This window comes from Triticum aestivum, chromosome 2A (assembly GCF_018294505.1).
Source record: "Triticum aestivum cultivar Chinese Spring chromosome 2A, IWGSC CS RefSeq v2.1, whole genome shotgun sequence".
Lineage (NCBI taxonomy): Eukaryota > Viridiplantae > Streptophyta > Magnoliopsida > Poales > Poaceae > Triticum > Triticum aestivum.
Window position 1 is genome coordinate 754071613 of NC_057797.1, and position 16981 is coordinate 754088593.

At 42.1% G+C, this 16981-nt stretch overlaps 1 pseudogene; it reads left to right on the forward strand.

Annotated features, from left to right (window-relative positions):
- LOC123192001 (acyltransferase-like protein At1g54570, chloroplastic) overlaps window positions 1-16746 on the forward strand; it is a 43040-nt pseudogene extending 26294 nt beyond the window's left edge.
- The last annotated feature ends 235 nt before the right edge of the window (window positions 16747-16981 follow it).

Here is a 16981-nt window from a genome sequence, read left to right on the forward strand (position 1 = left end):
GATGGGCAGGGCGACGGCGACGGGCGGGCCGGGGCGACGGCGATGGGCGGGGCGACGGCGACGGGCGGGGCAGGGGCAACGACGACGGGCGGGGCAGGGCGACGACAACGGGCGGGCCGGGGCACGCGACGCGCGTCGGGGCAGGGCGGCGAGCGGCGACGGCGTCGGGCGAGGGCACGGCCGACGGCGACCTCGGGCGGCTAGGGGAGGCGACGATGACGTTGGGGCAGGGGCCGGCGTCGAGGAGCAGCGCAGCAGCCTGGCGGCGTTGGAGAAGAATGGCGGGTGGGGGAAATTTCCCAAGTGTTTGGTTATATAGGAAAGGATTTGGTCCCGGTTCGTGGCACAAACCGGGACCAATGCCCCCCTTTAGTCTCGGATGATGCCATCAACCGGGACCAAAGGCCTCTTTTCAGCAGCCCAAAATGCGGGAAGCGGCGGCCTTTGGTCCTGGTTGGTGGGACCAACCGGGACTAAAGGGGGGCATTGGTCTCGGTTGGAGCCACGAACCGGGACCAATGGCCCCCTTTAGTCGCGGTTGGAGCCACCAACCGGGACCAAAGGCCTGGCGCGGTGCGGTGGGAAGTTTAGTGCCACCTCGCTAGCTGAGAGAGCTCAGCACCTGTTTAATTATACGCTGCGTTGCGGCTTAGGTGCTGAGCTCCTCTCTAATATGCAGGCAGTACTTGCCTACCTTTGTCACTGCCTTGTTGGGCCTATTGGGCCTGTGGGCCTGCATCCTGGCCCATGTACAGATGGATTTCTAGTCGTATGCAGGTCGTGTGGCCCAATAGGTGGCATTTTTATTTTTTCCAGTATTTGTTTTGTTTTTTGAATTATTTATTTTCTTCTGATTCTTGCTTTATTTTTTATTCTTTTTGCTTTTAGTTTTAGAAAAATTATAAACTTTCTCTTAGTGCCATTAGTTTTCAAATTTGAATAGTTAAAATTTGAATTCTTTGAAATTTATGTGAATCACAAGTTTGTGATTAACTTTTCTACAAAAATAGTTTTTTTTCCAGTTTTTTTGGTTTGTTTTTTGCATTATTTATTTTCTTTTATTTTTTGCTTTATTTTTTAATTCTATTTTGCTTTTAGTTTTAGAAAAATTATGAACTTTCTGTTAGTGCCATTAGTTTTCAAATTTGAAAACACTTTTTTTGTTTTTTTCTTTGTTGCTTTCTTTATTTTATTTTGTTTCTACTTACAACAAAATACTTATTGTTGCTATTTTTTCCAGTTTTTTGTTTTGTTTCTGCATTATTTATTTTCTTTTGTTTTTTGCTTTATTTTTTTAATTCTTTTTTGCTTCTAGTTGTAGAAAAATTATAAACTTTCTGTTAGTGCCATTAGTTTTCAAATTTGCAAACACTTTTTTGTTTTTTCTTTGTTGCTTTATTTATTTTATTTTGTTTCTACTTACAACAAAATATTTATTGTTGCTATTTTCCAGTTTTTTTGTTTTGTTTTCTGAATTATTTATTATCTTTTGTTTATTGCTTTATTTTTTAATTCTTTTTGCTTTTCGTTTTAGAAAAATTATAAACTTTCTGTTAGTGCCATTAGTTTTCAAATTTGAAACACTTTTTTAGTTTTTTTTTGTTTTCTTTGTTGCTTTATTTATTTTATTTTGTTTCTATTTACAAAAATACTTATTGTTGCTATTTTTATTTTTTTTTAGATTTTTTGTTTTGTTTTCTGCATTATTTATTTTCTTTTGTTTTTTGCTTTATTTTTTATTTCTTTTTGCTTTTAGGTCAGCAAAATTATAAACTTTCTGTTAGTGCCATTAGTTTTAGAAAAATTATAAACTTTCTGTTAGTGCCATTGGTTTTCAAATTTGAATAGTTTAGATTTGAATTCTTTGAAATTTGTGTGAATCACAAGTTTGTCATTAACTTTACTAAAAAATGAACATAGATGCACCTATAGAGAAAATTCGACCTAAATTCATAGTTTTCAAATGAAATCTGAAAAAGTTGGCATAGCATACTCATGTGTTACAAAGTTGGCATGGTATCATCATAATAGTTGTGGGAGAAAGCCTTCACTTTTTCTTGGCTTGTATCATTTGCTTATTGCGCTGTAACCATGGATAATCTTCATCGTTTATCAGGATGCTTGGGTCAACCTTGACATTGAAGGGAGGAATTTCATGAAACTTCTCATAATCTCCAGACATGTCTGTCTTGCCCTCCACTCCCAGGATATCCCTTTTTCCTGAAAGAACTATGTGGCGCTTTGGCTCATCGTATGATGTATTCGCTTCCTTATCTTTTCTTTTTCTCAATTTGGTAGACATGTCCTTCACATAGATAACCTGTGCCACATCATTGGCTAGGACAAACGGTTCGTCAGTGTACCCAAGATTTTTCAGATCCACTGTTGTCATTCCGTACTGTGGGTCTACCTGTACCCCGCCTCCTGATAGATTGACCCATTTGCACTTAAACAAAGGGACCTTAAAATCATGTCCGTAGTCAAGTTCCCATATGTCCACTATGTAACCATAATATGTGTCCTTTCCGCTCTCGGTTGCTGCATCAAAGCGGACACCGTTGTTTTGGTTGGTGCTCTTTTGATCTTGGCCGATCGTGTAAAATGTATTCCCATTTATCTCGTATCCTTTGTAAGTCAATACAGTCAAAGATGGTCCCCTGGACAACAAGTACAACACAGCACAAACAGTGTTGTCACCTCTGAGACGTGTTTCCAACCAACTGCTGAAAGTCCTGATGTGTTCACATGTAATCCAGTCGTCGCACTGCTCCGGGTGTTTGGAGCGCAGACTGTTCTTTTGTTCATCGACATACGGGGTCACCAAGGTAGAGTTCTGTAGAACTATGTAGTGTGCTTGAGACCAAGAATATCCGTCCCTGCATATCATTGAGTCACTTCCAAGAGTGCCTTTTCCATTCAGTCTCCCCTCATACCGCGATTTAGGGAGACCTATCTTCTTAAGGCCAGGAATGAAGTACGTGATCATTTCCAAAGATTACGTGTAAATCATTGACCATAGCAAGTACGTGATCATCGGTACGCATGGCGGGCTTCTTCGGTGATCTGCCTCGCCTTTGAAATGCTTGCCTTTCTTTCGACATTGATGGTTGGTCGGAAGAAATCGACGATGGCCCAGGTACACATTCTTCCTGCATTTGTCTAGGTATATACTTTCAGTGTCATCTAAACAGTGTGTGCATGCGTGGTATCCTTTGTTTGTCTGTCCTGAAAGGTTACTGAGAGCGGGCCAATCGTAGATTGGTCACGAACAGCAACGCCTTTAGGTTAAATTCCTCCTGTCTATGCTCATCCCACGTACGTACACCGTTTCCATTCCACAACTGTAAAAGTTCTTCAACTACTGGCCTTAGGTACACATCAATGTTGTTGCCGGGTTGCTTAGGGCCTTGGATGAGAACTGGCATCATAATGAACTTCCGCTTCATGCACATCCAAGGAGGAAGGTTATACATACATAGAGTCACGGGTCAGGTGTTGTGATTGCTGCTCTACTCCCCGAAAGGATTAATGACATCCGCGCTTAAAGCAAACCATACGTTCCTTGGGTCCTTTTGCAAACTCATCCCAGTACTTTCTCTCGATTTTTCTCCACTGCGACCCATCAGCGGGTGCTCTCAACTCCCCGTCTTTCTTACGGTCCTCACTGTGCCATCGCATCAACTTGGCATGCTCTTCGTTTCTGAACAGACGTTTCAACCATGGTATTATAGGAGCATACCACATCACCTTCGCAGGAACCCTCTTCCTGGGGGGCTCGCCGTCAACATCACCAGGGTCATCTCGTCTGATCTTATACCGCAATGCACCGCATACCGGGCATGCGTTCAGATCCTTGTATGCACCGCGGTAGAGGATGCAGTCATTAGGGCATGCATGTATCTACTCCACCTCCAATCCTAGAGGGCATACGACCTTCTTTGCTGCGTACGTACTGCCGGGCAATTCGTTATCCTTTGGAAGCTTCTTCTTCAATATTTTTAGTAGGTTCTCAAATCCTTTGTCAGCCACAGCATTCTCTGCCTTCCACTACAGCAATTCCAGTACGGTACCGAGCTTTGTGTTGCCATCTTCGCAATTGGGGTACAACCCTTTTTTGTGATCCTCTAACATGCGATCGAACTTCAGCTTCTCCTTTTGACTTTCGCATTGCGTCCTTGCATCTACAATGACCCGGCGGAGATCATCATCATCAGGCACATCGTCTGGTTCCTCTTGATCTTCACCAGCTCCCCCTGTTGCAGCATCACCGTATTCAGGGGGCACATAGTTGTCATCGTACTCTTCTTCTTCGCCGTCTTCCATCATAACCCCTATTTCTCCGTGCCTCGTCCAAACATTATACTATGGCAAGAAACCCTTGTAAAGCAGGTGGGAGTGAAGGATTTTCCGGTTAGAGTAAGACCTCGTATTCCCACATTCAGTGCATGGACAAGACATAAAACCATTCTGCTTGCTTGCCTCAGCCGCATCAAGAAACTCATGCACGCCCTTAATGTGCTCGGAGGTGTGTCTGTCACCGTACATCCATTGTCGGTTCATCTGCGTGCATTATATATAATTAAGTGTCCAAATTAGTAGAAGTTCATCATCACATTAAAACCAAAGTACATACATAGTTCTCATCTAACAACATATAGCTCTCCAGAGCATCTAACTAATTAAACCATACATTGAAACTATGTAAAACATTTCAATGCGAAAACAAATGCGATCATAATCGCAACCAAGGTAATAATTGATCCAACGACATAATGATACCAAGCCTCGGTATGCATGGCATATTTTCTAATCTTTCTAATCTTCAAGCGCATTGCATCTATCTTGATCTTGTGATCATCGACGACATCCGCAACATGCAACTCCAATATCATCTTCTCCTCCTCAATTTTTTTTATTTTTTCTTTCAACAAATTGTTTTCTTCTTCAACTAAATTTAACCTCTCGACAATAGGGTCGGTTGGAATTTCCAATTCACATACATCCTACATAAATAAAATCTATGTCACGTTGGTCGGCATAATTTTCATAAACAATAAATGAACCTATAGTTATAAAGATAATATATATGCCACATCTGGATCATAGACATGACGAGGGCCGATGGGGGCGGATACCAAAACCATTGCACTATATAAGATGCAATAATAAAAGTAAGAAAATAATACAAGTATCTATGTAAAGATACATGTAAGAATATTTTTTCCTTTCAGAAAGAAGATAAGAACAAGAGGCTCACCACGGTGGTGCCGGCAATGAGCTCGGCGCGGGTGATCGACGGCGGTAAAGACGGGGACGGGGCGTGACGGACCACTAAACCTAGACAAATATTGAGGAAAATGGACCTTGGAGAGGAGAAAGCTTAAGTAGTGTGACTCGGGCATTTCATCGAACACCTTTTGTGCATAGGAGGTGAGCTAGAGCACCACCAAGCCCTCTCCCCCTCAGCAAGAAAAAAACAGAGCAGTGTGCTCTGCTCTTACGCGAGGGGGTATATATAGGCACCTCATTGGTCCCGGTTGGTGGCATGAACCGGGACTAAAGGGGAGCCTTTGGTCCCGGTTCAAGCCACCAACCGGGACCAATGGTGGTGGGCCAGGAGCGAGGCCCATTGGTCCCGGTTCATCCCACCAACTGGGACCAAAAGGTCCAGACGAACCGGGACCAATGGCCCACGTGGCCCGGCTGACCCCCTGGGCTCACGAACCGGGTCCAATGCCCCCATTGGTCCTGGTTCTGGACTGAACCGGGACTAATGGGCTGACCCGGCCTGGACCTTTGCCCCCTTTTCTACTAGTGTATATCAAATATGAGCATGCTTTGTCACCAAACAGACCAATATTTTTTATTTGAAATTCACTTGGTGGATGCTTGGCAATATCAGTGGCAGCTCGCAATCCAAACAAGGATTTGGTTCTAGTGCTAATAAATCCAGGTAGGTGAATATTTTATCTTGGCTTTAATTTGATTGGGTACTTGCAAATTGCAAAATAATAATTCAATATGTTATTTCAGCAACGTCATTTGCCAAAACTACTGCACAAGCCAACTTGCCTCTTTTGGAACTGATGTCAAGCAACCTTTCAGTTATACATCCACACCTTCTAAGATATTTGATTGGTAAATTTCTCGACTTTTTGTTATGCCATTTTATTTACGTAGACTCATACTTGTTAGTATGGAGTAAATATTTTCATCTTTTATAATTGTATATGATTAGATATTAATTTAGAGTAACTTGCACTTTTGCAACCTATTGCAAACTTGTGACAATTTTTACCTCATAGTTGATGCCTGATAACTACCCCCTTAATATAAAAGATTATAAGACATACCCAATGATAGGCCAAACACATGTGTCAGAGATATCGTGATCATTGACTGCTTAGAAAACCCATGCATGTTTTCGTTAGGGATATTTAATATGGCACAAGGGCTGTGTGGTGCGGTCGAACCTGTTTGATGGAATTTGCGTAAGTTAATATAATTTGATGAACTCTGGGAGATTTTTTTATAATTTTGTATTCCCATCAATAAAGTAATACTTGTCTGGCTTATCTATCACGTCAACTACATCCTTGTCCTAAATGACAGGGCCAGCATTTCAATCCAGAAATATAATAAAATAGGGTAAAAGTTGTCAGTGTGCCATAACTAAGGGGTAAAATGTCGCAAACATATTTAAATGGGATAAAAGCTATCACAAGATCACAACTAGCTGTAAAATATAATGAATTTACCATAAATTTCATAGAAAATGAACTATTTTGAAGATAAGATTACTTCATGTATGTCGAGTGTATTTTGCAAAGTACCTACCAAAAGTATGATAGTCGTAGATTTGTTTCGTAATGTGACATAATCTCAAGTCGCCAGACGGACACATGACAAAATTTTACCCAGGTTCCGGCCGCTGTGATGTGAATAGCAGCTCTACTCATGCTTACATGTGATTATATATATCAGATGATATTACAATGGAGCAACACAATGGCGTGCTCCTCAAGTTGTATGTGAACTCAGTGAGTTCTCTGGTGAACGACCAAGATGACATGCCTAGACTGGATCTATCTTTAGGTAGTCTAGGCCTTGAAAGATCATGCATGTTCGACCTTAGTCTTAGTGCCAGATACTTTTATATAAGGGTGTAGGTCAGTTCCCTCCGTTCCTCCATCTCGACCTTCTTGTGCTGCATGGTGCGGACTTCTCTAAGTTTAGTATCTGTATGATTCCTCCTTTTGAACCGTGGGTGCATCTAGGAATCAGCCACCTAGGCGTAGCCCCCCCGCCCCCCAACACAGCGCATAAACAGGCAAATACGACCCAAAATACAGTACACACGACAAGGGAAATACAGTGAAGCTACTTCTCATTGACAATTTTTGTGCGTTGAATCCCTTGGGAAGAGTACTTACGTTGTAATCAAGGTTCTATGTTTTACATTTACCATGGTCACAGAAGGTTTCAAAATGTTATCACAAGCTATCATGGAAGTAGTTTTCCTTGGGAGTCAATGATACTCGAAAACCTAGGCAGGGTTACGAACTCATTTGTCAAAAGTTGACAACATGCACTTCATGACCAAACATTTTTCAAGTATTACATGTAGATTTTCCATGAGAGCCGCCTGTGATGGCTTATTTGCTTAAGGCTGTTGCATGCTTGCATTACAACCATCTATGGTACTTGTTACACGTCTGATGGCATGGGCATAAAAACAAGTAAATCGCCGCGAACCGTCTGATATGTCATTGTAGAGTGTGTCGACTTCTCTTTTCTAGAGCAAGCCTTGGGTCAAATATATCACTTCAGAGTGCGTTGACTTTGTTTTTTTCTAGAGCTAGCCTTGGAAGTACTGCCCGTTACTTTAGAAAATAACATATCTACATCATATATTTACTAGACACACAATTCACATCACAATATTTTTATCCAACTCATTCACAATATTTATTCAAGTCACAGTGAGGAACCACATCAAAATCTACTTAAGCGAATCAATTACACCTATTTATCAACTTCAATTTACTTTTCTTAAGAAAAGTGTATGGCTGAACCTTGATGGTGGGGTTATACAGTTTGTCAGGATGTCTCCAAAATATTTCTTAATTCTCTATGTACGTTGGTCACTCTGAAAAATCAACACTTTCTTCATGTATTTTTCATTCGATGCTATAGGTGTACCCCTTAAGACGGCAATGGTTAGCATTCAGAATGATATGTCTGTTTAGGAGGCTCTGAAAATGTTTTCCGACAGTGTTAATTCTGTGCTAACTTCAACTTCTGTAAGTTATCACCCCTTCTGCATTTTATAAGGTTCAATATGTGTATACTGTGTAGAATAATATATCTCTTTTTACCAGCATTCTTCATCACTAGCGACCAAAAAATTCTACTAAGAATTCTGAGCTATGAAGTTCAATTACATCTGCACTAAGTAGTGAAATACGGGATAAGGCAGATTACTCACATTTAAGTTCCTTACTTGTGGAGAGATAACATAGCAAAATATAGAGTCCCCGCTTTGCAATTTAAGCATGCATGTTACTTCTCAGGAAATTGGAGATGTAATAAGAATGGACACTGTTGTGTGGAAGCTCAAGCTTCTTAAGTCTGGTGCAGCCTATGCCAATTCTCGTCTTCGTACAGTAGAAGCAGAAGTTTTACTTCTTGCAAGGTTCCTTTTCAATATTAGGGCATTGCACATTCAATTGATTCCTATTAGGGCATAAAAAAATAGGGCTCTCACACTAATATATTTGGATTCAGTGGCAACCAGAATCTGCCGCCATGTGGAGAAGCTGATCGACTATTTAAGATGTTGAAAAACTGCAAAGTTAGATACTTTAGGAACCGGGGTCATACACTACTCATGGTACGCACTATATATTGTACTCATGATAAATGCTTGATAATGGCTTCTTTGTTTTCACTTGATCTGTTGTTGCTAATTCTTAACTCCCCAGCCAAACAAGAAGAACTACTTTACCTTTCACTATGACCTTCACAATAATCTTCACAGTTTAGTGTCCTTACACAGGAGCGTGACTTCAACCTGCTAACTGTCATAAAAGGGGTCAACATGTACCGCCATGGAAGAAAATGGGATGTCGTGACCGATTTCCTTCCACCAACATTTACAGAGTTCAAGAAATCAACCCAAGATTTCCCGTATGTATTCAATTTAGGAAAGATCCACTCTACCATCACATGGTATTTGTCCAGGATAGCGGACTGATTTGTTGGGGCTGAACAGCAACAATGCGCTGCACAAATTTACCGGCAGGACAAATATGCACACTACACAGCCCCTTTCACTTGTGATGAACTTTGAGGATAGCTTCAACCAACAAGTAAGCAGTGGAATAACACAAACAACATGCACATGTGACACAGGATTTAACGTGGAAAAATCTCCTCAACTTGAGGGGTAAAAAAACCACGGCTGTGGACCGAACGGTCCATGCAACTTCACTATGAGAATGATGAGTACAAAATCTTCTCTAGAACCTCTAGAGAGATTTACAACACACTCTCCACGTTGCCAACTGGCAATAGCAACAACAACCACAAGAAGCAAGATTTCAGCAAAGCAGAGTTTACCCCAGCTTCTGTACCCTTCAGTGTTTTGCGAACTGCTCTTAAACCGCTGAACCAAACAACACCAAATTTGGCAGACAAGTAGACACATGAGTTCTTGGCATCCCCACCAAATTTCAGCTTAATCGAACATCATTTGCCTACCCAAACTTTTCGTCTCCCAACCTACTCTGTTCTGAAACTACAGCAGTCAGAGCTGACAAAACCACTCTCAAATCTGATGCTCCACTGACCCAATCCTCAAACCAGCTAACCAGATCGAAGTACTCAAAGTAAGGAACGATCTCACCAAGTTTGGGGTCGATCCAAACATGTTTGAGCCTCCAATCACCAGCTTGAACACTGTCCAGTCAGATGCAGGAAATCTGGACAGAGCCTCTACTTCTTCTTCTTCCTCTCTCTCAGGTTGTGTTTTCTCTTGTGTGCTCTCACTCTCACTCTCACTCTCACACGAATGGCGGCCACCACCAGCAGGGGTGGAGTGGCTAGGGTTTTCTCCTTGCTTCATTTCACTTGGAAGCACTCTCAACCGTTGAATGCAGCGAGGATCAACGACTGACATGTGTTGGACTTATGGGCTGATGTTGGGCTGGCAACACACCTCCATGTGGAGGGACTTAACCCAACAAACTCCCCCTCCCGACATCATGGAGGGTCTCAATGCCGTCCGACAACCATGCCAGCAAGCTGGCGGCATACTTCAAGTTTCTTCCTTGTCACCACTTTAGTCAACATATCAGCCCCATTGTTATCGGTGTGAACCTTCTCAAGTTGCATTTTCTTGGAATACGACACATCTCGAATGCAATGATAACGGATGCTTAGACCTTGAATGAAAGCTTGCATTCTTACTTAAGTGGATAGTACTTTGGTTGTCACAAAACAACACATATTTGTCTTGCTTAAAACCAAGCTCACAAGCCAACTGTTCCAGTCACTTGCTTGCCTCTGTTACTGCAATGAATTCAGCTTCAGTTGTATTCAATGCCACACATTTTTGCAGCCTGCTTTGCCATGACACCGCTCCCCCTGCATAGGTAACCAAGTAACCTGAATTAGACTTCCTTCTGTCAACATCTCTAGCCATGTCAGAACCTGAAAAAGCAATCAGCTTGGCTTCACCACCACCAAAACAAGTTTCAGATTTATGCTACCCCGGAGATATCTCAAAATCCACTTCACGGCTTCCCAATGAGCTCTTCCTGGATTGGACATAAATCTGCTCACAGTACTAACCGCATGAGCAATGTCAGGCCTTGTACACACCATAACATACATCAAACTCCCAATCGCTGAAGCATAAGGAACATGATGCATTTCCTTTTTCTTCTCATCAGTGTTAGGACATTACTTTCTGCTCAAATTGAAATGGGCTGCTAGTGGACAACTCACAACTTTAGCATTGTCCATCCTGAACTTCTGAAGTACCTTCTCAATATACTTCTCTTGAGACAAGTACAACTTGTTGCAATTTCTGTCTCGCTCAATTCTCATCCCGAGAATGTTCTTTGCTGGACCTAAGTCTTTCATAGCAAAACATTTGCTCAACTCCTTCTTCAACTTAGCAATCCTAGAGACATTCTTTCAAACAATCAGGATATCATCAACATAGAGCAATAATATGATGAAATCATCACCTGAGAACCTCTGAATAAACACACAATTGTCTGAGCTACACTTCTTGTAGCCTTACTCCCCCATGACAGCTTCAAACTTCATGTACCATTGTCTTGGTGCTTGTTTCAGGCCATAGAGACTTTTCTTCATCTTGCACACATAGTCTTCTTTGCCTTTCACAAGAAACCCCTCAGGTTGCTCCATATATATTTCTTCCTCCAACTCACCATGAAGGAATGCAGTCTTCACATCCATTTGCTCAACCTCCAAGTTGAGACTTGCTGCCATGCCAAGGATTACTCTTATGGATGTCATCTTCACAACCGGAGAAAAGATCTCATCATAGTCAATGCCTTTTCTCTGGCCGAATCCTTTTACAACTAGCCTGGCCTTGTACCTTGGATGTGATGTGTGCTCTTCTTGCTTAATTCTGCAGACCCACTTGTTCTTCAAAATTTTCTTGCCCTTGGGCAACTTCACCAACTCATAAGTATGATTCTTATGCAAGGAATCAATCTCTTCTTGCATAGCATTTCTCCACTCCTTCTTGTGCTCATCTTCCATTGCATCTGCAAAGCATTCAGGCTTTGAACCGTCAGATAATAACACCACGTATTGATGTGAGGGATACCTGCCGGAAGGAATTCGACCCCTGTTGGATCTTCTGAGTGGAGCAGCTGGTGGACTTTCTGGTGCTAGTGCTTCCTACTGATCCGGATCATTAACTCCAGCATCATACTCTTACTGCTGCTGCTGGGGAGCATCTTCTTCACCTGCACCACCATGTACATCATCTTGTACATCTTCTGCATCTGCTTCAACTTGCACGGGAGCTGGAGCTGTAGGAACTGGGTCAGAATCAATCATGTCTTGCTGCTGCTGAGGAGGAACCTGCCCCTTTGTCTTTACAATATCCTCAATTGTTTGGTCTTCAACAAACACAACATCACGGCTTCTCACAACTTTCCTTGCTATAGGGTCAAACATCTTGTAGCCAAACTCATCACCACCATAGCCAAGAAAGATACACTATCGTGTCTTCGAATCAAGCTTTGACCTTTCATCTTGAGGAATATGAACAAAGGCCTTGCACCCAAAAATCTTCAGGTGGTCATATGAGACGTCCTTGTCACACCAGACCCTTTTAGGAACATCTCCCTGCAAAGGATAACTTGGTGAGAGATTAATAAGATAAACTGCAGCCATCAAAGCCTCACCCCAAAAGTGTTTACGTAGCTTTGCACTTGACAACAAACATCTGACTCTCTCCACAATTGTGATGTTCATCCTCTCAGCAAGACCATTCAGCTGTGGTGTCTTCGAGGGAGTAAATTGATGCCTAATACCTTGCTGCTTGCAATATGCATCAAATGGCCCAATATACTCTCCTCCATTATCAGTGCAAATGCACTTGATCTTCTTCTCAGTTTCTCTCTCAACCGAGGCTTGGAATTGCTTGAATACACCTAGTATTGATCTTTAGTCCTCAAAGTGAAGGCCCAAACTTTCCTGGAAAATTCATCAATAAAACTCACAAAGTACTTAGCACCACCAAGAGATCTTACCAACATTTTGCAAACATCGGAATGTATCAAGTCCAGCTTCTCGGGCTTCTTGTGAGGAGGTAGAGTCTTGAAGGCAACTCGGTGTTGCTTCCCTGCTAGACAATCTGAACATTTCTTAATGTGAACTCCTTTCACACCCTTCAACAATTTTTCCTTTACTAGCACTTTCATCCCCTTCTCACTCATGTGCCCAAGTCTCTTGGGCCATAGAGCACAATGATCATCCTTCTCTAGTGCATTGAAAGAAGCACTAAAGAGCTTAGCATGAATATGATACAACACTGAGACCATTTTACCTCTTGCAACAATCATGTTACCTTTGGTGAGCTTGTACTGCCCTTTTCCAAAACTGCTCAAGTAATCATCTCCATCAAGCAAACCAACTGAAAAAATATTGAGACGAAGTGCCTCAACATGTCTCACAGATTTGAGGACTAACCTTGTACCATTTGCGGTCTCCAAATGCACATCTCCTTTTCCAATGATGGATGCTCTATCATTGTTCCCCATCTTCACAACACCAAAATGACCTGATATATAGTTAGTGAAGAGCTCTCTGCGAGATGTAGCATGAATGGTAGCACCTCTGTCCGGTATCCAAATCATCTCGTCACCATCCACAAGGTTGACGGTTTCATTAGAAACAACAGTGATCTTCTCCTCAATAGTGGAACCAAATCTGCCCTCATTTTCTTCATGCATAACAAGCATGATGTCCTCTTCTACTGCAGTAACTCGGTTGCCCTCTATGTCACTATCACTGTCAACTTGCTTCTGATCTTGCTTCTTCTTTTTCTTGTTGTCTTTCTTCCACTTGTCACATTACCACTTAATGTGGCCCTTCTGATGGCAGTGATGGCACTCATAATCAACATACTTACTTTTTCATTTGCTCCTACCTCTTTCTGCCCCTTTACCTGGACCTCTGCTCTTTTACTTCTTCCCCTGGACTGAGTGACTAGCACCTCTGAATGTGAGGAAGAACTAGCTTCAGCCACCTTTCTGGACTCTTCATTTAGTACCCTGGTTTTCACAAGATTCCAAGTGACAACTCCATTAGGTGCTGAATTGCAAACCGTGACCTTAAAGGTCTCTCAGTTGTCCGGTAATGAGCCTAGTAGCAGCAAAGCTCTTACTTCATCTTCAAATGTAATTCCCATTGAAGAAAGCTGATTTATAATGCCTTGGAATGTATTCACATGATCTGCAATTAGAGTGCCCTCTTTGTACCTCAAGCACATTAATTGTTTGATCAAGAACATCTTATTTGTACCTTCTTTTCCGGCAAACAACTCTTCCAATTTCTGCCATAAGGTGTGTGCATGTGTCTCATCAATGATATGGTTCAAAACATTGTCATCGATCCATTGCCGAATGAACCCACAAGCTTGGCGATGAAATACCTTCCACTGACCTTCCTCAATGCCCTCCGGCATCTCATTGGAGAACAATGGCTTCCAGTATTCTTTCACATACAACAAGTACTCCATCTTGCCCTTCCATGCTTGATAATTTGTACCGTTCAAGGATATCATCCTACTGGTATTCACTTCCATCTTTCACCACAAGAAACTCAGCAATTTGCACAAGCAAACCAAGGCTCTGATACCACTTTGTTGGGGCTGGACAGCAACAATGCGCTGCACACATTCACCGACACGGCAAATATGCACACTACACAACCCCTTCCACTTGTGATGAACTTTGTGGACAGCTTCAACCAACAAGTAAGCAGCGGAATAACACAAACAACATGCACATGTGACACAGGATTTAACGTGGAAAAACCTCCTCAACTTGAGGGGTAAAAAAACCACGGCTGTGGACCGACCGGTCCACGCAACTTCACTATGAGAATGAGTACAATGTCTTCTCTAGAACCTCTAGAGAGATTTACAACACACTCTCCACGTTGCCAACCGGCAACAGCAACAACAACCACAAGAAGCAAGATTTCAGCAAAGCAGAGTTTACACAGCTTCTGTATCCTTCAGTGTTTTGTGAACTGCTCTTAAACCGCTAAACGAAACAGCACCAAATTTGGCAGACAAGTAGACACATGAGTTCTTGACATCTCCACCAAATTTCAGCTTAACCGGACATTATTTGCCTACCCAAACTGTTCGTCTCCCAAACCTACTCTGTTCTGAAACTGCAGCAGTCAGAGCTGACAAAACCACTCTCAAATCTGATGCTCCACTGACCCAATCCTCAAACCAGCTAACCAGAAGTACTCAAAGTAAGGAACGAGTTCACCAAGTTTGGGGTCGATCCAAGCACGTTTGAGCCTCCAATCACCAGTTTGAACACTGTCTAGTCAGATGCAGCAAATCTGGACAGAGCCTCTGCTTCTTCTTCTTCCTCTCTCTCAAGTTGTGTTTTCTCTTGTGTGCTCTCACTCTCACTCTCACACGAATGGCAGCCACCACCAGCAGGGGTGGAGTGGCTAGGGTTTTCTCCTTGCTTCATTTCACTTGGAAGCACTCTCAACCGTTGGATGCAGCAAGGATCAACGGCTGACATGTGTTGGACTTATGGGCTGATGTTGGGCTGTCAACACACCTCCATGTGGAGGGACTTAGCCCAACATAATTAGCTGAACTCTTCTTCAGATTGCTCAATCAATCAATGAGCCCAGTCTTGTTGCCTACTCTGGAGACTGGAAAAGTTGTACGTGGACTCGGCAGTGTTCCTAACAAAGGTCTTGTCTTGTTTGTGGGTCGTCGCCAACTCTTAGGGATAGAGATGCCTTCACTTGTTCAAGAGTTCTTGAAAGAGAAGAAATAAACTATACGAATATTGTCCAACCCACTATTTTTTGTTGGACATAATTGGGCTTTGCGACAGGAGTTATCCCTATTCGATGTAGTATCTATTTACGAGGGAGTTTCAATCAGTCCGATCAATATGTATAAGTTATTCGAGAGAAATGAATTTGTTCTCCTCTATCCAGGTGGTGCTCGGGAAGTTCTACACCGGAAGGTGAACTAAATTTTTTTTTTGCATTTGTACAAATGAATTTCATGTTTGCTCCCACTGTGCATAGGAGCAGTCCCCTAGATTTATTAATTAAGTTGAACTGGACAGGGTGAAGCCTACCAGTGCTTTTGGCCAGATAAACCAGAATTTGTAAGAATGGTAGCCCGTTTTGGAGTTACTATCATACCATTTGGCTGTGTCGGAGAAGATGACATTTTAGAGGTATTCTTTTCGTGCCTTTGTATATTGAATTAACTCAAGGACACAGTTTGCTACTTCTAAATTATTTTTCATGATCTTTTTATATGTATTGTAACAGAGTAATATCAGACACATTAATTAGTGATCACTATCATACATTCAGGTTTTTTCTAGGGCAAATACACATTGCACGTATATCTCCTTCCAAAACAAGAGAGAACCTATTCTGCTAATTCTTTGTTCCTTCTGCAGATAGTCCTGGATTACAACGATCAAAAGAACATCCCTTATCTCAAAGACTGGATAAAACCATTCAATGAAGATCTTCCAACTGTAAGGTCAGATATCTATCGTCCTGACTCGTTTCCTTTGAAAAGGGGAGTTAATAATCAAATATTTTCTATTGCTAATTTATTTGCTCAACACTACCCATGCTCAGCTGCAGTAGGAACACTTTTATTTCAGAGATACAGTCATTGGAGAGGATGGGAATCAGGCCTTGCATCTCCCAGTTGGTCTCCCTAAGGTACCAGGTCGCTTATACTTCCTGTTCGGCAAGCCAATCAAGATGAAAGGTCTGAACAATCTGCTGATGGACAAGAAACAAGAAAGCGATTTGTATCTACACACAAAATCGGAAGTGGAGAACTTAATGTCTTATCTTAAGAGGAAGAGAGAAGAAGATCCTTACCGGAGTATAACGCGGCGCATGTTGTACCAGGCCGCTAGGGGTGCTTCCGCTCAAGTGCCTACTTTTGAGTTGTGAAAATCGGGCATCGATGCACCTTTCCATATGGTGGTATTGCTGCTTGGAAAATCTCCATACATCTTTAGTTTACAGAGTTAGTCTTGAGATAAATTTCACGGACTAACAAGGATGCAATATTCAGAATGAACTAAAGAAAGTCCAACATTGCTCTGTACTTCAAATCAAAATATAATTAGGATCGGAAGAACATAGTGTATAACACCATTTGCTTCTTGTGTTGGGTTGATGAAGA